The following is a 25,932-nucleotide window of genomic DNA, read 5'->3' on the forward strand; positions in this document are numbered from 1 at the left end:
ACCTCAATTCAATTGAATGAGTTTTCAAATAACCTTACATTGAAAATCATTCATCTCATCACCATTGGCAGTGCATACTGACTGCATCAAAAACTCCATATAAAGTTAGCAAATATGAAGCAATACATCTTAAATTTAATAATTCATTGTAAATTTGTGGGGTTTTTTCCTGCACTGAAATTTTGATGAGATGATGTAGTATCATACTGTAAATAAGTCATTACATGCACATATTCATGCTGATGCATGCGATGTATGGGGATGGGTGGCTTGAAGGGAAGATGAGTTATACTGGGCTTACAGCACAATAGGGTAGTCCCCTGCCACACTACAGGACTTGCCATTAGGCTGTCCTTTACAAAACTGGAAAAAAACTCAGTCTTCACAAACTTAAAAAAAGATGCCTTAACTTATGCCTGACTTCAACATAATCTAGAAGACTAAGAAAAGTAGCTTGTTTCTGCTTCCTTTAACTATAACACTATTTTGGGAGAAGGAGAATTCCTCTTCCTCAGAGTAATAATAGTCTATTTGTGATGGAGAGTTCTTTTTTTTTTCTTCCTTTTTTTTTTTAGTATTTTATTTTTCCCCAGTTACACATAAAAACAACTTTTAACATTCATTTTTAAAACTCTGGGTTCCAAATTTTCTCCCTTCCTCCATCACCACACCCCCTCATTGAGAAGGCTAGCAATTCGATACAGGTTATACATGGATAGTCATGCAAAACATTTCTATAATAGTCATGTGAAAGAAAACATAGACAAAGAAAAATAAAGAAAATAAAAAAGAAGTATGCTTCAATTTGTATTCAGACACCATCAGTTCTTTCTCTGGAGATGGAAAGCATTTTTCATCATAGGTCTTTCAGAGCTATCTTGGATCATTGTGCTGCTAAGAATAGCTAATTCATTCACAACTGATCATCTTACAATATTGCTGTTACTTTATACACAGTACATTTCACTTTGCCTCAGCCCATGCAAGTCTTTCCAGTTTTTTCTGAGAGCCTCCTGCTCATCATTTCTTATAGTACAATAGTATTCCATCACAATCACATACCACAATTTGTTCAGCCATTCTCCAATTGACGGGCATGCCCTCAATTTCTAATTCTTTGCCCCCATAAAAGGGCTGCTATAAAAATTTTTCTACATGTAGGTCCTTTACCTTTTTTTTTCTTTTTTTGGGATCCAGACCTAGTAGTGGTATTGCTTGGTCAAAGGGTACGCATGGTTTTATAGTCCTTTGGGTATAGCTCCAAAATGCTCCACAGAATGGTTGAATCAGTTCACAACTTCACTAATAGTGCATTAATGTCTCATTTTTCCCACATCCCCTCCAACATTTGTTACTTACCTTTTCTGTCATACTAGCCAATCTAATAGGTATGAGGTAACACCTCAGAATTGTTTTAATTTGCATTTCTCTAACAAATAGTCAGCGTATTTTTTTTTCATATGGCTATAGATAACTTTGATTACTTCATCTGAAAACTTATCTTTTTTATCATTTATCAATTGGGAAATAGCTCTTATTTTTATAAATTTGACTCAGTTCTCCATATGTTTGAAAAATGAAGCCTTTATTAGAGAAATGTGATTCAAATTTTTTTACTATTGACAACTGTATTTCCCTCCATCCTATCCCAACATTCCATTTTCTCTCTCCTTTCACCCTATTCCTCCTCAAAAATGTTTTGATTCTGACTCGTGATGGGGATTTCTAACAAGCCTCACTGAGCTTTGAGACATCCCCCTTGCCCCCTGTCATTGTTTGTGCACTCTGTTTATATTTGTCATGTTAATTTGCTCTGTGTCTGTGTCTCTCTGTGTTATAAACATCTACATCTGTTACCCTGTTAGTTTTAAAATGCAGCCAGCCAGAAAAACCTCTAAAGGCTATAGCTAGAGAAAACACTGGAAAGGTTAATGAGCTTTCTTGTCATAGCTGAAAAGCAGATGAGAGAGAGAAAAGGAGAGAGAGAGACAGACAGACAGAGAGACAGAGACAGAGAGAGAGACACACACACACAGAATATTTTTAGATTATTTAGGTTATGATTGGTAAAGGCAAATAGAGGAGGGTAAGAGAAGGATCTGAATAGGAAAGAAATAAGACATGTGCAGTTGTAAAGGGGCTTTAATCAAAATCCACTAGAGGGATGAGTAGAAAGAAGGAAAGGTAAGAAAGTTTAAGCATGTAGGAATGAGAGGAGCACGGGTAGAAAGAAAGACATAATCTGTTTACATTAACAGCGTGAACAGGAGGTTTCAGAGTAGACAGTTGGAAACTTTTGGAAAGAAAATGTTGTTGGTGAAAAGTTTTCTTTCACCTCAGACCAGACACTTGACACTAGCTGTGTGACCCTGGGCAAGTCACTTAACCCCAATTGCCTCACCAAAAAAAAAAAGTTTTCTTTCTCTCCCTCTATGTTCCTGAACTGTGGTCAGGTTCTAGGGTATAGGACAAACAAGAAAAAAGGAAGAGAGGAACCTCTTCCCCTCAGATCTAAGAGAGGAAGGTTGCTTCACTGATTATAGAGAGCTATCGGTTCCTTCCAGGCTTGTGGAATTCAGATTTGAACTATATTAAAACATGCTGTTAAGTGTGACAATTGGGGTAGATTAAATGTTAATATCAGACTGCCACTTTTACAATCTTTGGCAGTGGATTGACTGGAAATAGTGGACTCCATAATATAAAATGTTTGGAATAAATAACATTTGTGTAAACTATAATACTACAGTCAGTATTAAAACCATAACCCAGATTCTATGTAATGCCATTTGGAACATAAATCCAAGTAATTGAATTCATTTTGGTCTCATTTTAAGTGAAATACATCTCTCCTAACTTGATATTTAAGATGTCAGAATTTATTATAATATTGGGCACTAAGACAAATTGGGAAAATATACATCTGAAATTTGTTAACTGGATGATATTAAAGAAGTTACCTCACATCTATTTACCCCAGTTTATTTCACATGAATGTAAAGTGCCTAATATAATGCCTGGCAGAAGGCAGATACTACAAATGTTAACTATTATTATTAGCTCATTAATTAGATGTGCCAGTATACAATGACAAAGGTGATGAGATGCCTGATTTTCTGTGTAAGGTAATTTGAAAATGCATTCAACAGAACTGGAGTCACCTGATTGGTAATGGGTTTGTTCCAAGTTTCAAATACATAATACTGTTTCAAATTGATAAACTCTTGTATCAGTTACGTCAAGCAACTTTTCATAACTTGAATGTTATTACAGTATGAACTGAAAGAAATTAAAAGACAATGGATGTTATTTTATCAGCCCTGCTAACCCTGTCTTATAATGTTTTGTAACTGCTATTTAGAAAACTGGGTATTTCCACTTTTGCCTGTAGTTGAGAGGAAGTTATAGCTAAAACAATTTGACTATCACTTATGAAAATTATAAGATGGTTAACTAAGTTATTTGGGGTTATTGTTTTAATGTTAAAACCCCAAGTTGGTAATTGATTACTGTGTATGGAAAGGAAGGGATCAGATGAAAGCCTTATCTGGATTGGTTCTGCCCATTCAGAGCAGTCCTCAGGGCTAGTCTATTCCACCTTGGGGGAGGGGTGGTGGTGTCAAAGAGTACAGCCCACAGCAGCTGTAAGGATAGATGGGGTGGATACACCTGACTCCCCTGGCTTTTTAATAAGAGGGAATAAAGAAGTCCAAGGTTGCCTCCAATGCAGGGCTATAGGGGACAACCAGAGGACCCATGTACCAGATACCATATACTGGGTGTTAAAAATAAACAAACCATGCCCGCTGTGGTAGATACCAGTGCAGAAAGCATGATTCTATAGGAAAACCCCAAATGATCCTGACTAGTTGGTAACCATTGAAGGATATGGAGATAATTCAGTCAAGGCAAAAAAAAAAAAAAGACTGAAACTTGGCAACCTGTCACCCAGAAAGTATGTGGTTTACATCAGTCTGGAGGAAGGATATCATGGGGTGTATTGGAAGGCAAGATCAGCCCTTTCTCTGGGGTCCCTGTCAATTCCCCTTATTTTTTAAACTTGCTAGGTTCCTGGAAATCATCTGTGTGGATAAGGTCATCAGCCCTGAGAAAAGAGCTTGTTTGGGTTATGGACTTCCTAAACAATGAACTTGGCTTGCTGAGAATTTGCAAATTTTTGTATAGTACCGAAATGATTTCTACCAATTGGTCTTTACACAGGATAAATTTAAACTTAAGAGGAAAAAAACAAGTGAAAGATATTAAGTGAAATCTCTTATGTATATGAATCCTGGTAAATTTTTATTACTTACTGCAATTCCATGAGATTAAAAATAATTGTATCTAGCCCTAAGCTGTGATTAGTGAAACTCACCTCTTGGGACTGTAATTGATTTTATTTTGAGGTTTGAATTTTAAATTCAGGTATAGTTGTCTGATGAATCTGTAATCTACCATTCGAGAGAAGTGCCACAAACTGCTCAAAGGGAATGTGATCCTGGACTGTTACAGGTGGAGGTGGACATCTGGGAAAAAGTTGAGAGGACAACGTTAGTAAACAGCCTAAGGTGTGATCTTCTTGGCTCAGTTTCCCCATTGTGTTCCTTTGAAAAGGAATGTTTACCTCCTGGCTATGATGTGGAATTGTTTTGATAAACTGTGACTCTTACCTAAGATCATACAGAGCTGAGGGTGTTTTATCCTGTCATATTTCATATAATATAAAAGTGAGCTGAAAAGCAAGGGTCCAGGAGAACCAGGAAGAAACTGAGCAGGGTCAAGGTAGAGAGGTGGTCTGGGTGTCATAGGCTAGTCCAGGTTTGAAGTGGAGAATCAGATGAAATAAATAATTCAATAAACAAACAAGTTGAGAGCGAGAGAAAGAGAATAAAATACAGTGATGAATTAAATAAGCAAAAGAATTTAAATAAATTCAAGAAACTTTGGGTAGGTTGTGTGCATGAAGAGGAACAACAAACTATTGTCATAAATCTTTGAACCATAGCATTCTCCTAAATGAGATCCATAATCAATTTGGGAATTTGGCTTTACTATCCACAGGGCATCCCCCTTTGCAAAAAAAAAGGGGGGGGGAATTCCTGTTCTGGAGTTAGAGGACTTGGGATAAGATTCCCTCTCTGACCTTACCTCTGGGATAATGGGCAAGTTGGTTAACATTCTGGCCCTCACTTTCTTAATCTTTAAAGTGAGGGGATTAAAATGGATCATCTCCAAAATCTCTTTCAAGTAAAAATGGATGATTCTGGTGTATGATTTTAGAGGGAGAGCCCAAAGAGCTGATCTAACAGTACATATATGCTGGACAGACATTCAGAAGGACAAAACTCTGGGCCTAGAAATAAAACAGATGAGGAGGGAGGAGTGGATTGTGTTGGTGAAATTGTGTAGTGTTTTTAATGAGCCCAAAATTTCCTTGGCACAAAGATGAATTTTTCTATTAGATTTTTTACCTCCTTCCCCATTTGTCCAATTGTATTTTTTAGGGACTTGTTTTCTTCTGTGTACTTTTTTTCCAGTTGGCCAACTGTATTTTTTAAGGACTTGTTTTCTACAGTTAATTTTTGTCCTTCTTTTTCCAGGCTATTGACTCTCTCTTGCATACCTCTCATTTTTTCTTCTATCTCTCTCATTTGACTTTTACAATTCTTCTTGAGCTCTTCTAAGACTTTTTGGGCTTCAGACCAGTTCACATTCCCTTTTGAGGTTCCAGATGTGGGTTTGTTGACAATGTTGTCCTCTTCAGAATTTCTGCCTTGATCTTCACTGTTCTCATAATATGAATCTATGGTATGTTTCTTTTTGGTCATGGTGTTTGCTTATTTCCTGGCCTTTAAAGAGATTGAGCTCTCCTGCTGGGGAGCAGGGGGCACTGACCCAAGCTTCTTGTGTTGGGAGCCTAGGGCCTGGTCGATGGCTTTGTGGGCTGGGGCCTCCAATGTTGGCAGTTGGAGGCTGTAGGGTTCTGGCAGCTTACCTGGTGTTGGGCTGGAAACAGCAAGGCTGGAACTCTAGGGCAACTCTAGGTTGCCTTCTTTTCCTTTCCTTTTGGTTTCTTCAGCTCCTTTCAGATGGATGTTGCAGGGTATTCATCTGCCTGGGGCCCTTTGTAGTGCTGCTTCCCTTATTTTTGCTGAGGCACTGGGAGACTTGATTGCTGTAGAATGCTGAGACATCTGGCGGTTTTCCATGCTGGTTTCCAGTGGTTCCCCAGCCCTCACTGAGACACTGGGGGGGCGGGGTAGGGTGACATGGTGGAGATCCAGGTGTTGGTGTTTGCCTGCTCTACCACCTGGGTTTCAGGATCTCCTCCTGGTATGCTGAGGTGGGGCTTTCTGCTAGTTTGCTGGGATGCCTCCTGTTCTGTACTGCTTCCCTTCCCCCAGAGTAAGATAGGCCTTTCCTGTTAATCCCTCAAGCTACCTGGGCTATGGGACTGCTGCACCCAGTCTTTCTTCTGGTTCAGCTGTTCCAGGGTTTTTCCTTGGGTGATATTTTCTGGGTTTTCTGAGGTTAATAAGGGAGGGTAAGAGCGACTTACTTCTTACTCCTCCATCTTGGCTCCCCCAAAGACGAATTTTTATCTCATTTGATTCTCACAATAACCCTGTGAGGTGGGTGCTATTATTATCTCCATTTTTTTGAAGTTGGGGAAAATGAAGCAGACAGAGGTTAAGTGACTTGCCCAGGGTTATGTAGTTAGGAATGGTTGAGGTATGATAATTTTTCATTTTTGATTTCTTTTTATTAATTTGTATTGTTCAGGGCTCAGGGCCATTGCTCCTACAACTTTTGGTTAATTGAAAGTCTTTTTTTTTTTTAATAGTCAATTGGGGTTAAGTGACTTGCCCAGGGTCACACAGCTAGTAAATGTCAAGTGTTTGGTCTGAGGCCACATTTGAACTCAGGTCCTCCTGACTTCAGGGCCGGTGCTCTATCCGCTGTGCCACCTAGCTGCCCCAAAAGCCTGTCTTCTGTTAATATTAATCTCACCTGACCAAAACCCGACTCACATGGTACAATGGTTTTAAGGGAAGACTATTTAACTTTCCTCAGATAAGAAGCCAAAAGAGAGTCAAGGCTTCTCAGGTAACTTGATGTCAACTTTGTAGGCATAGAAATCTTCCCCTTCATGAGTTTATTTGTGAACCCTCTGAATGTAGTTTAATCTATAACTGAACTTAGTTTACTTATAGAGTCTGCTTAAGTAGGTTTGTTTCCTTAGGAGATGTATGAGATTATGACTCCGCTTAACTAAATTTGTTCAACTTTTATAATATTGAAGGAAGGATAGGATTATGAATCTGCCTTAAACAAACAAACAAAAAAACAACTTGTATAGCCTAAAAGAATGTACAAGATTGCAACGTGTAAAAGAATTAATTTTCTGTCTTTCTGACATGATTTTCTCTATAAAAGCTTGACAAAAAATGCTAATCTCTGTTCAGGGGTTGTATTTCTTCCCCTCTGAACCTATGCTTAAGCATAATAAAACCTAGGCTTTTACCTCTGTAATTTCTGTGTTGTAGCAGATGTATTTTGGCAGTAGTTACCCACCACATGAAGTCAAAAAGGTGACATTTCTACCCTAACAGAAGCCAGATTGGAACTCAGTTCATCCTGACTCCAAATCCAGGACTCCATCTACTCTGTCATACTCTATCATTTAGCTCCTAGATAACACTTTGGATCCTATTTTCCCTCCTCCTTCTGAACTATGGCAGCACTTTCAGGTTCTTAATCCTGTAAGAAATAAGGTTCTAATACATGGAACTTTTCCCTATAGGAGCCACAAGGCATGCATTTTAGGAAGAGTGAGCGGGAGTATCTGGGACCATAGAGAAAAAACAAAAAAACAAAAAACTCAAGAGGTTCAATCATCATGTTGTAACTGTGCCTAGGAGGCTCCATGAACTTCTGCAATGTATCCAGGCTTCATGTTTCTACCTTGCCATGAGCGAATGACTGAGTTATTTCCCTTTCTCATGTTTGTGCAGAAGGCTTAAGAAGGCCAAGAACTTCCAGCTTTTCTCTCTTATCAGTAATGAGTGGCAGGAGAGTAAGCAGAAAGATCAGATTTCACTTTGAGGGGTAGTAGAAAACTTGGACCTTGAGACATGATGTTGTATATGGCAGTTTTAGACCATCTAAATTTTAAACTTAACCTTACCATGTATTTCCTAATCAACTTAAATGGCTTTGTTTCTATTACAATATGAAGTTTAAGCAGTTTATTAAGGGAGGAGGAAGACTGACAGTAGGCCTAGGCAAATTGAACTAAGGAGAATATATTGCATCTGGGTCCCAAATAGAATTCTAAGGGGGAAGGGATTAGGATAAGCATTTATATGGTGCTTACTATGTGCCAGACATTGTCATAAGTGTTAACTTTTTTTAATTGCCTTTTTTAAAAAAAAATTAATTTATTTTTAGTTTTCAACATTCACTTCCATAAACTTTTAAGTCTTAAATTTTCTCCACCTCCCTCCCCTCACCTCTCCCCAAGATGGTGTGCAATCTGATATAGGCTCTACATATACATTCTTATTAAACATATTTTCACATTAGTCATGTTGTAAAGAAGAATTAGAATCAATGGGAGGAACCACAAGAAAGAAGAAACAAAGACGAGTGGTTCTTTTTAAACAAATATTATTTCATTTGATTATCACAACAATTCTGCGAAGAAAGGTGCTAGTTTTATCTCTACTTTACAGTTGAAGAAACTGAGGCAGAGGTTCAATGTCTTGTCCCGGGTCACACTAATTAGTAAAGAATAACAAAACTATAATGCACAGAGTGGATGTGGCCTTAAGTCCCTGAAAACTCCAGCTTTATTCCTATCTAACAAGGTTGCTATGCTAGGCAACTAGGTGGCTTAGTGCATAGAGCATTGTATTAGAAGTCAAGAAGACATGAATTCAAATCCAGTCTCTTACTAGCTGTGGGACATTGGACAAATCAGTTAACTTCTGTTTGCTTTAGTATGCTCATCTATATAATGATAGCATCTACCTCCTAGGGTTGTTGTGAAGAGAAAAAGAGATGATAATTGTGAAGTGCTTAGCACAGTGCCTGGCACATGGGTAATGATATATAAATGTTAGCTGTTGTTATTATTAGCTATTATTATTTTAAAAAATAAAGATAACAATATCACCTACCTCCCAGGGTTATTATGAGAATCAAATGCAACAATATCTGTAAAGCATTTTGTAAACTTTAAAGTACTATATAAATGCTACAGATAATGTATGGTGGCAGTGTCACAGGAAGGAAGGCAAATATGTCAGGACATATGGTCCCTTGTGCAAATAGAAGGCAGAGATAAATAGAGCATAATCATAATGGTTGGAGTTTGTGACAGGTATACCAAAAGCTAACTCAAAGTAGAACATAAAGATACAAGTGGAATATATATGTATAATAGAAATATAAATACAGATTAAAGTATGTGAAATGTATTTATGAATATAAGTACATAAATCATTGAAAGTAGATAAGAAAAGTAGGAGGAGTGATGAAATCAGGTGAGGAAGAAGTCATTGAGGGCTTCATGGAGGAAGTAGCATGTAAATTGTGTATGAGGAAGTAAGTGGGATGGCTGCAGATGAAAACAAAGGGGGGATATCTTAGGCTAAAGCACAGATGTGCAGGATGAACATGTGGTATGAAGGAAAACATATTTATTAAGCATTTAGTATATGCCAAGCATTTAGGAATAGAAATAGAATAAAAAAGAAAATTTCTGTTCTCCAGGAGCTCTCATTCTAATTGGAAGAGACAATACATATAAGTAGTTTCAGCTTCAGGGTGGCTAAAAGGCCTGGAGGATCGTCAGTCTACAACATCAAGGTGGATGGCAAGGCCCAGTAAACTCTGGGGTATATTGGGGTGTCTGCCCTGCAGTGTGGAGATCTTGGAGGGTACTGGACTGCCACCATTTGGCATGAGCAGAGGACATAAGGTTTAGAGTAGATTGGGGATTTGGGGGTTCCCTCTGACAGGTAGGAATGTGGTGGCATCGATGTTTGATCAGGAGGAAGAAAAAGTAAAAGAGAATTGACAGGGAACTTGTGGAAAGGGAGGGTAGCTCTGGTTGGAGTACTCCAGAGGTTTCACATTGGCTCTGGGAAAGCCTAAGATAGGGTAAAGGGAAGGCAATTGTGCTAGTTCCTTGTGCGGTTCTTTCGGTAGCCACTAAGGGCTTTGACATGTGGAACAGGGCATGGTGAAGGCCAGCCTTTCTTGGCACAAATACCAGAAGTATCTCCAATATCATTAATTAAATCCAATACAGGGCTGTAATCATTGAGCACCTACTGTATACAAGGCACTCTTCAGAAAACACAAGATGTAACTGGCCCTGCCTCTGCATTCAGAGATAGGGTATAGGGTGGTGATGCGAAAAGAGGGGCAATGACTCAGGGTTGTACAACAGAATATGACAAGTATTGTGAGAAAAGGACAAAGTGCTATGGGAACTTAAGGAGAGAGAGAAAGATTATATTTAATCAGAGAAAGGGGAGGGTGGGTGGAGGATCTAGGAAACTTCAAGAAAAAGGTAGCATTAAATTTGGGCCTTAGGAGATGGGTAGGACTTTGTGTGTTTGAAATTTCAGGCTAGGGAATAGCTTGAGCAAAGTCTTTTAATTTTTATTTTTAGAGAGCTATGATTAGTTCTGGGGCAGCTAGGTGGTACAATAGATAAAGCACTGGACCTGGATTCAGGAAGATCTGAGTTCAAATCTAGTCTCAGACACTTGCTAGTTGTATGACCCTTGGCAAGTCATCTAATCCCTATTTGCCTCATTTCCTTATCTGTAAAATGGGGACACACTGGAGAAGGAAATGGCAAACCACCTCAGTATTTTTGCCAAGAAAATCCCATGGACAAGTCCATGGGGTCATGAAGAGTTAACACAATTAAACGACTGAACAACAAAGAGATTAGTTCAGTGTGGCAAGAGAATGAAGAATAAAATACCTCTCAGATGGAATTATAAAGCTAGAAAGATGTTGGGGGTGGGTGGGTGGGTGGGAAAACTGTCTTGGGCCTTAAAAGCAACATTAAAGAATTTGTATACTTAAGTTGTAGTTAATGAGAAGCAACTGAAAGTTTCTTTGAAGAAACAGCCTTTGTGGCCTATAAAACCATGCATCCCTTTTGACTTAGCAATACCACTACTTAGGTCTGTATCCCAAAAGAGATTTTTAAAAAACCAGAAAGGAAAAGACCAATATGTACAAGAATATTTATAGTAGCTCTTATTGTGGTGGCCAAGAATTGGAAATTGAGGGGATGCCCATCAATTGGGGAATGGCTGAACAAGTTGCAGTATATGATTTTGATGTAATACTCTTGTACTATAAGAAATGAACTAGATGTTCTCAGAAAAACCTAGACTTAGGAGAGCTGATGCAAAGTGAAATGAGTAGAACCAGGAGAACATTGCACGTAGGAACAGTACTGTAAAATGATCAACTGTGAATGACTGCTATTCTCAGCAATACAATGATCCAAGTCATCTCTGAAGGAATTATGATGAAAAATGCTTTCTTCCTCCAGAGAAAGAATTGATGAAGTCTGAGATCAAAGCATACTTTTTTCTTTATTTTTCTTGGGCTTTTATTTTGGTGTATGTTTTCTTTTACAACATGACTAATATGAAAATATATTTTCCATGATTACACGTGTATAACCTATACCAAATTGCATGCCTTCTTAATGAGGGGGGGTGGAGAGGGAGGGAGAGAATTTGGAACTCAATTTTAAAAGCGAATGTTGAAAATCATTGTTGTATGTAATTGGGGAAAAATAAATTAATAAATTAGAAATTAAAAAAAGAAAAGAAAAAGAAACAGCCTTTGATCATCCCAGAAATATGTCATACCCATGTATGAGTGGAGGGCATGTGAGAGGTGGCAATGGGAATGAGATTTCCATCATCAAAAAAAGTGGAATTGAGTTCTAAGACCTGCAAATCAAACCCCAAATAAACACTGATTAAAACATCTGCTGTATACCAGGCTCTATGTTAAGAGCTGAAGTCATAAAGATAAAAGTCAAACAGTTTCTGATTTTAAGGAGATTACAATCTATCTTGGGAGGCAACAGGTATATACTACAAATCATATTTAATATAGTGTATATAGAAATTGATGCAAATAATTTGTGGGGGAGGGTACTAACAGCTTGGGGAATAAAGTAAGGCCTCACGTAGATGGTAATACAAGCTAAATTTTGAAGGAAATTTTGGATTCTAAGAGGCTAAGGTGATGATTGGGTGCTTTTCAGGCACAGGGAGTAGGTAGCCAATGCAAAGGCACCAAGGTGGGAAATGTGGTGTTGGGCATGGAATAGTTAGCTTGACTACAATATAGAACTCATAGAGGAGAGTATATGTAATAAGCCTGAAAAGGTAGGTTGGGGTCAGGTTTTGAAAGACTTGAAATGCCAGAGGAATTTATATTTGATCTCAATAGTACTAGGGAGCCATTAGAGTTTATTGACTAGGGGAATGACATAGCCTTGGTAGCTATACGTAGGATAAATTGGAGAGGGATGGAACTTGAGGTAGGGAGAATGACTAGATTTCTACCAAAGTCAGCCAGTCAGTGAACAAGAATTTATTTAGCACCTACTATGTATCACACAAAGAAAGGCAAAAAGTAGACCCTGCTTTCTAAGAGCTCACAATCTAAAGGAGGAGACAATATGCAAGCAGCTATTTTTGTATGAATGAACAATGTATCAACAGAATAAATTGGAGATAATCAACAGAAGGAAGACACCAGCATTAAGGAAGATTGGGAAAGGCTTCTTCTAGAGAGTGGAGTTTTAGATGGTAACTGAAGGAAGCCAGGGAAGCCAGGAGTGAGTTTGAAACATGGGAATAACCAGTGAAAATGCCCAGAGGGAGAAGATACAGTGTTTTGTGTAAGGAACAGCAAGGAAGTTGTGCCATTGGAGCACATGATATGTAGGGGTGTGTGGGTGTAAAGTGTAAGAAGACTGGAAATGTTGAGGTGGGGGGGGACAGATTATGAAGGGCTTTGAATAAGAGAAGATCTTGTATTTGATTCAGGAGGTAAGAGTGTATAGAATAGGGGTTGACATAAATTTATTTAGGAAGATCACTTTAATAGCTAAATGGAAGATGGGCTTTATTAGGGGGAGATTTGAGGTAGAGAGATAAACCAGAAGCCTACTGAAATAATCCAGGCATGAAGTGATGAGAGCCTGTGCAGGGTGGTGGCAGTGCCAGAAGAGATCTGGGAGAAGGAGACTGATGAAGAGTAGACAGGAAGGAGGACCGACATCACGAAAACCCAACGAGAAGTTAGTATATAGAAGGGAGTGGTGAACAGGATATAGTGCTTTAAAGAGGTAAAAAAGAATGAGAACTGAGAAAATGCTTTCTGATTTGGAAACTAAGAGGTCACTGGTTACTTTGAAGAGAACAGTTTCAGCTGAGTGATGGGTCAGAAGGCAGACTGCACAGGCTTGAAAACTAAGGGAAAGGAAATGAAATAAGGCAAAATGTGTTGAAAGCTTTTTCTAGGAATTTGGCTGAAAAGGAGAGGAGAGGTATAGGATGATAGCTTGTGGATATTAGTAGAATCTAGTGAGGATTCCTAAAGATGGAGAAAAATAAGGGTGTTTATAGGCAGTAGAGAAGGAACCAGTCGATAGAAGAGATTGAAAATTACAGACAGGGAGCATGATTGTTAGGGCAATCTTCTGGAGACAGTAAGAAGGGATAGGGTTAAAAGATTATCTTATCATCAGAGACTGGCATAAGTAGGAGAGAATGGTCAATTTGACCCAGGCCTGAATGGTTGGGAAGGGTCCTAGCATCTGGACAGGGGGATCAGAGATTGTGGTGCTTGGGCTTTCAGCTCAGATGGGAATGTTTCAAAGTCTTCTATGGCCTGGGCTGGGTTAGGGTCATTGGGAACAAATGGTACTGTCTGGGAGTTCACTCTGAAAAATCCCCTTTCTTTTCATCTCTTATGTTCCTTCAGTGTCTTCATTGGCTTGAGGAAGAAGGAGGAGAAAATTTAGAAAATAGAAAGACTTTGTCCATGACCATGCTATCTACCACATCCAACCCTGCCCCATAGGCCAATAAAATTCTTACCCTTCTTCTTTCAACCTGGTCATCTTTCCTCCCTTAATTCTCTTCCCTTTTCTTCTTCTACATCGGAGGACCAGGCAGGATTCACAGATTCAGGGAAGCAATAGCACAGAAAGAGAAAGTCCATCACACTGTGTTCAAGCTATCACCATTCCCTCTTCTAGACACATTTATCCTCCCCTCTGGCTTTGGGGATCCAAGCCCATTGTGTCCCATATACCCCTATTCTTTCTCCCTTTCCACTGAACTTCTTGGCCTCAACCCAGAATTCAGTCCTAGAAACTGTTAACTATGATGATGCCAACACTCCTTTCTGTTTATGCACTGTGGCTCCAAAGTCCCAGTGCAGTTTTAACATTTAATAGCTTAAAGGTATTAAATAGCTCTTAAAGCTATTTAATATAGTATGCCCCTAAAGTCTTAGTACAATTGTAAGTTTTGAATAGCTATTGAAGCTTAAAACTGCACTGAGACTTTGGAAACACTGTATCTTGTTCTAGATATTTGGTGCCTTTTCCTGCATTACCTTTAGGATGACCCTAGGATGGGTGCTTTGGAAATATGGGAATATTTTATTGTTCATGGGAGCCTAGGGAGGCACCTCTATCTGGAGGCTGGTAAAGGGATGTTACTGGGTCCATTTAAAATTGAAGTCCTCACCTGAGCTCCTACTCACCTTGGGGTACCGCTTCCATAAGACAAAAAGTAAGCCCACAAATACCAAGCCCTTCATGAGGATGAGGCCATAAAACACAGCATCAATGGAAGGACTTGGGGTCCTGGGTAGGGAAAACAGACAAGGTGAGATACAACTCCAGATGTTGCAGTGCCTGTGATGGAATCTTGTTCACATTTTCTGTACAAGCTTTAAATGACAACAGAACATCAGAAGGGATTCTTGGTTCCTGGAAAAACCAATCATTCAGTTAACTAGCATTTATTAAAGGGCTAATTTCTTAAAGGGCTACTACCTGAAAGAGAACTGACTTTTCTGATTCCTCCAGGGAAGAAAAAAAAATGACTTTGGAGAAAATAGAGCAAAGGGAAGTTCATAACTTGCAAGGAGGCAGAAGATACTTAGTGAAAGGAAAAAAAAAACTTTAGTATGAGCTACTGACCAGAAAAAAACAGACTGCTAGGAGATCCAGAGGAGGTGACAGAGAATAGAAAACCAGTAGATTGAGGTTTCCATGAACATACCCAGTGAGCTAATCCATAGTTAGCTTTTGCCTGAATCTCCTGACTCATGAATTTATCAAGGAGGAAGTCACAGGAAGATTTCTTATAACTAGAAAAGGGGGCCATGCCCTCCAAAGGGCAGCACTCTCAGTCATTTCATTGCTACCCTGTTTCAAAAGCATTGAATCTCAACCCGCATATCTAGAACTTTCACCACCTGACTTTCAAGCTGATGGATTTGACGGCATCAGCAAGGCTGTAGTAACTTCCAGATGAAATATACCTGCTATTCTTGGGCAAGGAGTCAGGCTCCTTTCCTAAATGAGGCTACCTTGAGGAATGATTGGATTGGATCCAAGATGAACTTCCCCAAGTAGAGGTGCGCTCCTCCTTCTATAGAATATTTCATATAACCTCTAAATAGATGAGTAGCTGTGGGAAAGCCAAGGGCATGTCACTTCATTATAAGAAGCTCCCTGAACTGGATTCAGAAGATGGCATGCCAGTAGGTGGGAGTCCCACATTGGCTGAACTTCATGAGTGGGAAGAACAGCAGGAATAGAATTGCGGTCTAGATGGCAGTTAGGTGGGATACTACTGACCAAACGATTATCCTTCAACCCACAGGACTAAAAGCCAGACAAAACCATCAGTATTCCTAATTAAACAACTAGATATTAGACCCAACATTGACCTGGCCCCTTGCCTTAACTTTATTTCATCCAGCCATCTTTGCCTGCCAGTTCAACTGATGCTTCCTGAAATCCAAATATTAAACGTCTAGCTGCTCATACATTCTGGAAACTCAGGCAATTTTATCAATTAATCAACAAACATTTATTAAGCACCTACTATGTGCCAGCCATTGTGCTAAGGACTAGGGATACAAGGAGAAAGCCCAAACAGGTCTTAACTTTAAGTGCCTTACATTTTAATGGGAGAGATAGTGTATACATAGATAATAGGCACATATAAGATACATATACAATACAGGGGAAGGGATTAAGAGACCCAGAAGGGTCTCTTGAAGAAAGTCTTTTGAAATGAATCCTCAAGGAAGCCACAGATTCTAAGAGACAGCAGTGAAGAGAGAGAGTACTGAGGGCAGCCAGTATAAAATCACAGAGACAGGAAATGGAGCATTGTATGTGAAGAATGACAAGAAGGTCAGTCTCATTGAATTGTAAAGTATGAGGAAGGGAACAGTGTGTAAGAAGACTGAGAAAAGTTGGAAGGGGTGTGATAGATGACTGTGATTAGATCCCAATCTTATTCCGATCAGTGTTAATCAGTTTGATGTAATTCCACAGGGGTAGTGATTATAAATTTTGTATATCAGGACCTAGACCTGTGAACTTCAGTTTTTAAGTTTACTTGCTTAATCATAGGAGCCTGAATAGAGGATCCCCACCCTTGTTTTTGCCTTGTTATGGTGATTAAGCCCAGTGTGGCAGAGATGACATAATGAAATGAAAAGTCCTTCAGCTATTTTTGTTGCCCCTCTTTCCCTCTTCATCCCTCTATTGCCCAACAAGGGGAGGTGGCCATGAGCATTTGGCCAATAAGCAACTGGTTTTGGCCTGCCTTTCTACTGGCCCATCAGCCACTGTTGATGTTTTGACATTTGTTTATCATTCCAGCCCTTTGTTCTCTTTGTTGGCTTGATAGGACCTCTTGACAGATCAAGATAGGTCTGTCAAGGTCTGCTTGTTTGTCAAGCAGATATTATATATTTTATGTAGGCTCTCCTGGAGGGTCATAGTCAGGGTCTGTCAACCACAAGACTCAGCATTTTTAGTTTGCCTCATCTGTATCATCTGGGTATCGAGCATTATAGAAATAAGGCCCTGGAGGAATTGGGCATCTCAGATAGTGAGGAAGATCTGAAGTCCCCTTCATTGGATATGGCCATGGACCATTTAATAAAGTGCACTCTGCCTTAATTTCTTTTATTACAGAGTAGAAAATTCTGGACCCCACAGAGGCCAGGTAGCAAAGAACTCTAAAGAGCAAACATAGTACTTCATATTTGATTCTAGAGACAAAGGGAAGCCAGTGAAGATTATTGAGTGGTTGGGTGACATGGTCAGACTAATGCTTTAGCAAAATTGATTCAGTAATTGTTCTGTTTGTTGTTCCTCCTTAATTCTCAAAGAGGACCAATGACATTGCAGAGTGAAGTCTTGACTTGAGAGTGAATTAGATTTAAGTGAGGCTGATCTGAACCAACTTGTCAACCTCACTCTCTCCTCCAGAGTCATCAAAGTCCAGTGGTGAGACAAAGTCAAGATAACCGCTGATGACCTTGGATGGAGTGGATGACCTCAGTTTTTCTATATTAAGGTCTTTCCTAGGCCTCAGTTTGTCTGAGGCAATGCCCATTCAATGACAAAAGATGGCCTAATTTAGCATCACAAACATATCAATCTAGGAGAAGACCCTCAAAGTTTCTGTCCCAGAAGAGAAAACAATTGCTATTTACACTCATTCTAAATTATCAAATTTAGAATAAAATTATCAAAACTTAAACAGTGAACCTTATAAGCTTGGGGAGGGGCTAATGTTGTCTATTCAATGAAAGGCAGAGTGACTTGGGCTTAAAGGCACAATCAAGTAGTTCCATTTGAAACACAATGGGCTGGTCCAGAGAATCCCTGGACTCCTTTAAAACCATTTTTTTAAAAGCCTGGTTTTTTTTCCCCCAAAGCTATATTTCAAGAAATCATAAATGAAAACTGCACGGTACAAAAAAGTAAATTGTCCCAGCTTTTAGAAAAAAAAATCTAGCCTCTAAATTCCACAATATTTCACAAAATATAAACAGCCAAAATTATATTCCTATGGACAGAGCACCCATGTATAAGAATATGAAACCCCAATCACACATGACTAGGGGCTGTAGTTATGTGTAGCTGCAAGGGAGGCAGAATAGACATCTCTGGCTTCATCTTCCCACACCCTTCTCCAAGTGTGTCTTTCATTTCTGCCAAGTGTTTTTGTTTTTTTTTTTTCAGAGCTAGTTCTGGGAGTCTGTAAGCCCTCAGTTCTTCCAAGGTGACATGATCCAAGGAAAGGTGACCCATCCTGACCCATGCTTTGGTTTGTGAATGACCACAAGTACCCTTCTCCATCCTGGAACCATGACCAGGTCCCTTATACCTGACATATAAAATATGGATAATAACAACACCTACCTCCCAGAGTCAACTGAATCAGCAGGGGTGACTGAATTGGCTGAGGCTATTGGAGTTCTTCTTGAAGACATTCAAGGTGGGGGAACCACAAGAGAGAATATCAAAATAAGTAAGAAGGAAAATTCCCTCATATACTGAGGCACATGATTGATTTCCCACAGATTTCCATACCACTGTTAGAAGAGAGACTTCCTACTTTCACAATTTTACTTCACGCAAAAAGTTCTACCTCTTTGGACTATACCATGAATTGATGTCATCTGATGAGATGCTGGGAGAGATTCGAGGCAGGGAAATCAATAAGAAGGCTATAGTAATAGTCTGGGTGAGAGGTGATGAGGACTTGGCCTAAGGGGGTGGCTATATGAATAGAGAGAAGGGGAAATGCTTACAAGAAATGAAAGCAGAAATGACAAGATTTTTAATAGATTGGATAAGTATGGTGAAGAATAGTGAAGATTCAGGGATGGAGCTAAAGTTGTGATCCTGAATGTCTGGGATGATGGTAGTGCCCTTAACATTAACAGGGAAATTCAGAAGAGGGTAATTTGGGGAGTAAAGATCGTGACTTTTGTTGTAGACTTGCTGGGTTTGGAGAGCTTTGTTACCTTCAAAATCGTTCTCCTAGAAATGGGATTATGAGAAACACAAAAATGTGACCCATGAGTTCCCTTCTCTTTGTAGAGAGGCTTGAGGTCTATCATTTTGGACTCAAGGAACCATGTATCTATTTGGGGAACTGGAAGGATCAGTTCTGCAACAGGTCCTGTGGCCAGCTCTTAGGAAGACAATAGAAAGAGATGATATCAAGGACTTTAGGCAAGAGGTGATGAAAGCCTGCAACAAGGTGGTGGCTGTGTGACTGAAGAAAAGGGGATGTATATAAGAGACGTTATGAAGGGAGAAACGAGAAGAATGGGTAACAGACTGGATAAGGAGTGAGGGAGACTAAAGATTCCAGATGTCATCAAGGTTGTGTTGGCTACCAGTCATACTGATCTTTCACCTATTCAGCCAAAATCAGGTGCCACCAATAAATTATGCCCCTTGCAAAATGGGATTGTTCTTTTATACCAAAGGGTAAATAATGTGATAATCTTGATGTTGGGCCCTCTGATTCCAGTAGTTTTAATTAACAATGGGCCAATACACACCACTCTTCTGGGATATCCCTATTAACAACCTCTCCCAGGGGACCATATCTCTTTTAAGTCCTTGCCATGGCCCCTATACTATTTCTTTTCAATCTCTACCTTTGTAAAAACTAGCCAACTATGAATATGAAGGTCTCTGTTGGGCCAGCTGAAGTGGTCACTGAACTGATCCTGAAGAATTAGTATGATCTCATTTACAACTGTAAGAGTAATGAGAGAAAGACCATGTTCCGTAGCTGGTATAGACATTTTGAAAATAATCATTCTGCTTTTACTGTGCCACCACTATGTTCCTCATCCCCTGGGGCCAGGCTCTCTGTGTCATGTACCCACGGAGACCCATTGACCACATCCCAATATCAATTGTCTTTCTAACTCTTCCCCTAGCAGTGGGATCAAGAAGAAGAGGATAATCTCCCTCAATTCCAGTAAAATTCCCAGGAAAAAAATCTGCTGGTTAAATTACTGATCTTGTTTGAGTTTATTGCTTAGCTAGACCTGTTCATGGATGGGGCACAACTAATAAATGCAATTCAGGTTTTGAAATTGGAAAGGACCCAGGTTCAAATTATTCCTCAGATACTAGTGTCAGGATACCTGTACAATTGTGAATAAATCACTTCAACTCTCCATGGATCATTTTGCTGGACTGTTCAATGCATTCACAAGTTAAATTATGATGGTTAGACTGGTGTTTTCCTCTATTAATTTCTTTAAATAACATACATAATGATTATTCTCTCTCTCTCTCTCTCTCTCTCTCTCTCTCTCTCTCTCTCTCTCACACACACACACACACACACACACACACACACACACATACCCTGAAGGTAGGGGGAGGGGAGTTAAGTTTTTTTCTTTCCTCACTTTCCTTCCTTTCTTGTTCCTAGTGGGTTTTACTGCTGTAGAAGAGGCTTCCTTGAGGACCTCCAATAGGAGCATTGGATCACCTCCAAAAAAAGAGTTTTTCTTGTTGTCTAAGAGTCTTAAGGGTATGACAAGAAGGAAAAGAAAGTTAAACCAATGTGGGTTTGGCTGATTTATGCGATGTGATAGGATGAGAGAATTTTGTTGTAATGAGCATTTTACTATCTTTTGGGACATTTTCCCCCTCCATAAGTGCCTGGTGCCCTCAGATTCTACTTCCTTCAACAGCTCAGAATACCCCATTGCAGTGACCGACTCAGTCCAAAACAGTGCTCCCATATTACAAACCTTGCCTAGCATTTTCCTCTTATCAAAACATAATGTTCAAGCCTCTCAAATTTCATCTCTCCACCTTGCTCTGTGAGGCGACTGGTCATTATTGGAAGATCTTACAGTCCAAAAATATGAGTTATCTGATGACCTAATCCTTGATAACGGGTGTGGATATATAAATCTTGCAGAGAACAAATTATTTTACATACAGATGCATATTTATGTGTTTTATATACACATATGTGTATGCGTATGTATGTATTATATAGATATGTGTTTGTGTGTGTATGTATGTGTGAAATACGTGTGTGTGTGTGTGTGTGTGTGTGTGTGTATGTGTGTGTGTGATTATAATTTTGAAGAGAAGTTCTGGAGATATTGGCATAAAGGATTGACTCTAATTGGATGAGATACTACCACCCCACTTATCACCTTAATTTTCTAGCCCTGAGCAATGACTCTAACGTTGGAATTTCAGGCACCTTATTAGGTTCCCAGGAAAGCTCTTTTGTGGTGTGTAGGTCTTTTGGCTAGGTGGCACAGTTTACAGAGTGCTAAACCTAGAGTCAGCAAAACTGAATTCACATCCAGCCTCAGACATTTACTAGCTGTATGGCTCTGGACAAGTCACTTAACCCTGTTTGCCTCAGTTTCCTTACCTGTTAAATGAGCTGGACTAAAAAAAATGGCAAACCATTAAAGCATATTTACAAAAACAAACAAACAAACCCCAAATGGGATCACAAAGGGACACAACTAAACAAAGCCTTTTGACATCCCTCAAAGCACACATTTTTACAGCATGTTGTGGTAGAAATAGTACTGTATTGGGAGCCAGGAGACCTGAGTTCTGATCTCAGTTCTGCCACTGACAACTAGAGGTGGGGGGAGGAGTAGCAACCTTGTTTGCTTACTTCTCCTGCCTGGGCCTCAGTTCCCCCATCTATAAATGAGAGTTCTTCATAATGGTGTCATGAGTAATGGAAAGAGTAGTGGCAGATTGTACACCTAGCAGGTGCACCGAGTCACATATGTGACTTTGAACATGTCTTTTAACCTCAGTGATCAGTTTCCCTATATATAAAGGGTGAGGGTTGGATTGGATATTATCTAAGGTGTCTTCTAATTCTAAATTTTGGGTCCCATACATTTCTTCTCTGTTTAATATTCTATGATCCACATTCTCTCTCCTCTATAGGGAAGGTTCCTTTTTAGGGGAGCCAAAATGACTTACTTGCCCAGAAATATTGCTGGATTTTCAGAGTGCCTAATTTGCTATTAGAGTAAAAATATTCTGGGACATGGGATACTGTTGAACTTGTAGGAAGAACTAATCTATGGAGTGTTGGAAAACCAGGGACGTGGGAAATAGGAAGAAAGACATGCAAAGGTATTAGGTACCTACAGAGGGCATTGCCTCCAGAGGGCCCATGTGAAAATACAAATGTCAGTCTATGATCCATTTTTTGGATGGACATAGTGACAGTGATTCATTTATGGGAAAGGGAATAATTAGTCTTTTTTAAATCCCTACTATGTTCCAGGCACTAGGTTAAGCATTTTTTTTTTTACAAATATCTCATTTGATCCTTACAATAACCCTGTAAGATTAGTGCTTTTACTACCCTCATTTTACAGTTAGTGAAACTGAGGCAGACAGAGATTAAGTAACTCACCCATGGTCACCCAGCTAGAAAATATCTGAGAGGCTGGATTTGAACTCAAGTCTTCTGAATTCCAGTCTTAATACTCTATCCACTACAAGACCTAGACTCTTCAGTGGCACTAGATAATAATTATCTTAGAAAACAGAGAACCTTAGTGGGAATGGAACACAGGACAGGTCAGTTTTATAAAGGATTTGAAAAATGTATATTATTCACTGTCACTAAGTGGTCATTCTCAAGTGGAGAGTGTTACCAAAGGATATTTCTGGTGGACTTCTGGATGGATATTGTCTGAAATAAATATGTGTTTTGCATGCTAGTTTTGTTATCCCTTTCTGGTGGGATAGATCCATTTTGAGGCAACTGGTGAATAAATCAATCAATCTAGCTATCACAGAATGGTAATAACAGCTAACATTTATATAACTCTTTAAGGTTTACAGAGTACTTTATAAATATTATCTCCTTTGATCCTCACAAGAATTATGGGAGTAGGTTCTATTATCATGCCCCTGAGGCAAATAGAGGTTAAGTGACTTGCCCAGGGTCACACAGTTAGTGACTGAGGCAGCATTTGAACTCAGGTCTTCCTGATATCAGGTCCATCATTCTAACCAGGACACCACAATCTCACAGAAGAAGGTAGTTGTCTGGGGCAGCTAGGTGGTGCAGTGGATAGAGCACCGGCCCTGAAGTCAGGAGGACCTGAGTTCAAGTCTGGCCTCAGACCAAACACTTGTCACTTACTAGCTGTGTGACCCTGGGCAAGTCACTTAACCCCAATTGCCTAAAAAACCAAACAAAAAAAAAACAGAAGGTAGTTGTCTCAAGCTTTTATCTTTTATTCTTGCTATGATTATTTGGCTTTCTTGGGTAGCAGGGTTTTAGATTTCACTTTCTGGTTAAATGAGGTTTTATGTATGAACATCCTCCCCCCCCCATAGAATCATAAACTCTAGAAGAAGAAAGCATCTTCAGGATCGTTGAGTCTGAATACATCATTTTACAGATAAGGAGACTAAGGTCCAGAAGGGAAGAAAGGCTACAGAGCTTTATGAAGGGGACCTAGTCCAGTCTCCCAATTGTGGATATGAATTTGGGTCTGCTCATCTGGATCACAGGACATAGAACTGATGAGGGTCTTAAGAGTTCCATTTTAATGAAGGTTAACTGAGGCCACAGTGATGAAATGACTTGTTCATGGTCATGTCACATTGGTAGCAAGAAGCAGAGCAAGAATTTCAAGCCAGATCTGTTGCCAAATGACAAGGAATTTGAAAGTACTGTAGTTTTTCATCCTAAGAAAACAGTGAGCTAGATAACTAAGCATGAAGGCACTAAATACCGGGTGGGGTATAATTTCTGAAGGCAAAAGCGTCAATATAGAAAATATGCCTTTAGAAACCTTGCTGCACCTCAACCCCCTTTGTACTTTCCATACTATGCCATTTTAGTTGGGACTGGCTCCTTCAGGTCAGGGAGTCAGGAAGCCTTCTTGGGATAGACAGGAAATAGGAGTGGGCTGGGAGAGAAGCTCCTTTGCCCCAAGTGGCTGACTGGTGACCAGCTCTGCAGCTCTACTGACCCTGGTTTGTATATACTATCTTTTACCTTTATGTATTCACATCCCCTTAAAAATGGGTATGAGTAGGGGCCGCTAGGTGTCGCATTGGATAGAGCACCGGCCCTGGAGTCAGGAGGACCTGGACTCAAATGCAGCCTCAGACACATAATACTTCCTAGCTGTGTGACTCTGGACAAGTCACTTAACCCCAATTGCCTCACTAAATAACAACCAACCAAACAAAAATGAGTATGAATATATAATCCCTGCAGAGGACATTATACACACACACACATACACACACACATGCACCTATATATACATACATGCCTATGTATTTTATACAATATATAAATTATCTGGAAACATATATATTATATTTAATATATCTAATTGGGTTTGTTTTATATGTATTACATTATATCTTATATTTATGTTATATATTTATTTAATATATTAAAATAATACATAATCTATGTAATATAAAAATAATATAAAATGAATAAATGTATAAATATATCATACTTAATATATCTGTTTAATGTATTTATATTTAATATTATATATTTAACACATATAAATATATGTGTAAACATATAAATATAAGGGTGTGAATATATAGGTCTATATACTTGTATATATTTTTTCTCAGAGAAGTTCTGGAGACATTGGCTTAAGGTAAAGGATTGACTCTAATCGGGAGGTGTGACAAGACAAGTAGTAGTTAGAGGTGGGATAAAGGGGAAATAGGAAGGAGAATTTACCATACCACATCATTCTCACTAAAGTGTAGGCTGAGCTAAAGGTTGTAGCTAACGGAAATCTGCCTTCATGTCATAGTAAACTTGAACATAGGGAGAATTAAGCACAGTTGCTCCATACCTGCTGTAGTACTGGGTTCCCCGGGACTTTCTATCCTGTGTAATGAGACTGGAAAATGTCAGTGAGTCTGGGAACAGGCCACACTCCAAACTTGGGTTTGGAGAACTTCAAGAGTAATTTGGAGACGCATGAATTTCTGGGGCCAAAAGCTTTTGGGAGACCATGTTGTTTCTAGAAAGGAACTATACCTGTTGGTCACAGAGCTGGTTGAAGTGGCCTCCGAGGTTGTTTGTATCCCTGTGATGGGCATCTGATTTTGAACTGGAAAGAGAAGACAGTGAGAGAAACGTGTGGGCTTCCCATGTCCTGTACTATCTAGAAGCTACCAGCACAGGGAAGTGGGCCCAGAAGGGGAAACCATACTTTTCAAAGTACAATGTATTTGATGAATGCATTCTATGAGCTATCCTATTGTTTTGTGTCAGATGCCATTCATATATATTCTCCAGTAGTCTATCCTATGTTTTCCCTACTGCTATAGTCATGCTGAGACTCTCATGACATCTCTAAGTCCATTGATGGCTTGTCCAGGTGTGTCACTATGGGGTGTTTTCGCTGTCTCCAAGATGTCCTGTAGGCATCTCAAACTTAACATGTCCAAAACAGAACTCACTGGGTTTTTTTTGTTTTTATTTCTGTCAAGGGCACTACCATCCTTCCAGTCACTAGGGCTGAAAACCTCGGTGTCATCCTAAACTCTTCACTCTCACTCACTTTACATATCCAATCAATAGACCAATCCAGGGATTCACTACAGCCTCCCCATATCCACCATCTCTCTCTCCCTCTCTCTCTCACACACACATACACACACACACACACACACACACACACACACACACACACAGAGCGGCTTCAGGGATTTAGATTCCTGCAGATTCTGGCCTCTCTTAGGAGACAACAGAAGAGGATGCTCTCTTGTTTTTATGCCTT

General features: G+C 39.4%; 1 pseudogene; it reads right to left on the bottom strand.

Annotated features, from left to right (window-relative positions):
• The window catches only part of LOC114053529, a 31,516-nt pseudogene that overhangs the window by 4,333 nt on the left and 1,251 nt on the right, over positions 1–25,932 (bottom strand).

Source organism: Vombatus ursinus, unplaced genomic scaffold, assembly GCF_900497805.2.
Source record: "Vombatus ursinus unplaced genomic scaffold, bare-nosed wombat genome assembly UNPS02014811.1, whole genome shotgun sequence".
Taxonomy (NCBI): Eukaryota; Metazoa; Chordata; class Mammalia; order Diprotodontia; family Vombatidae; genus Vombatus; species Vombatus ursinus.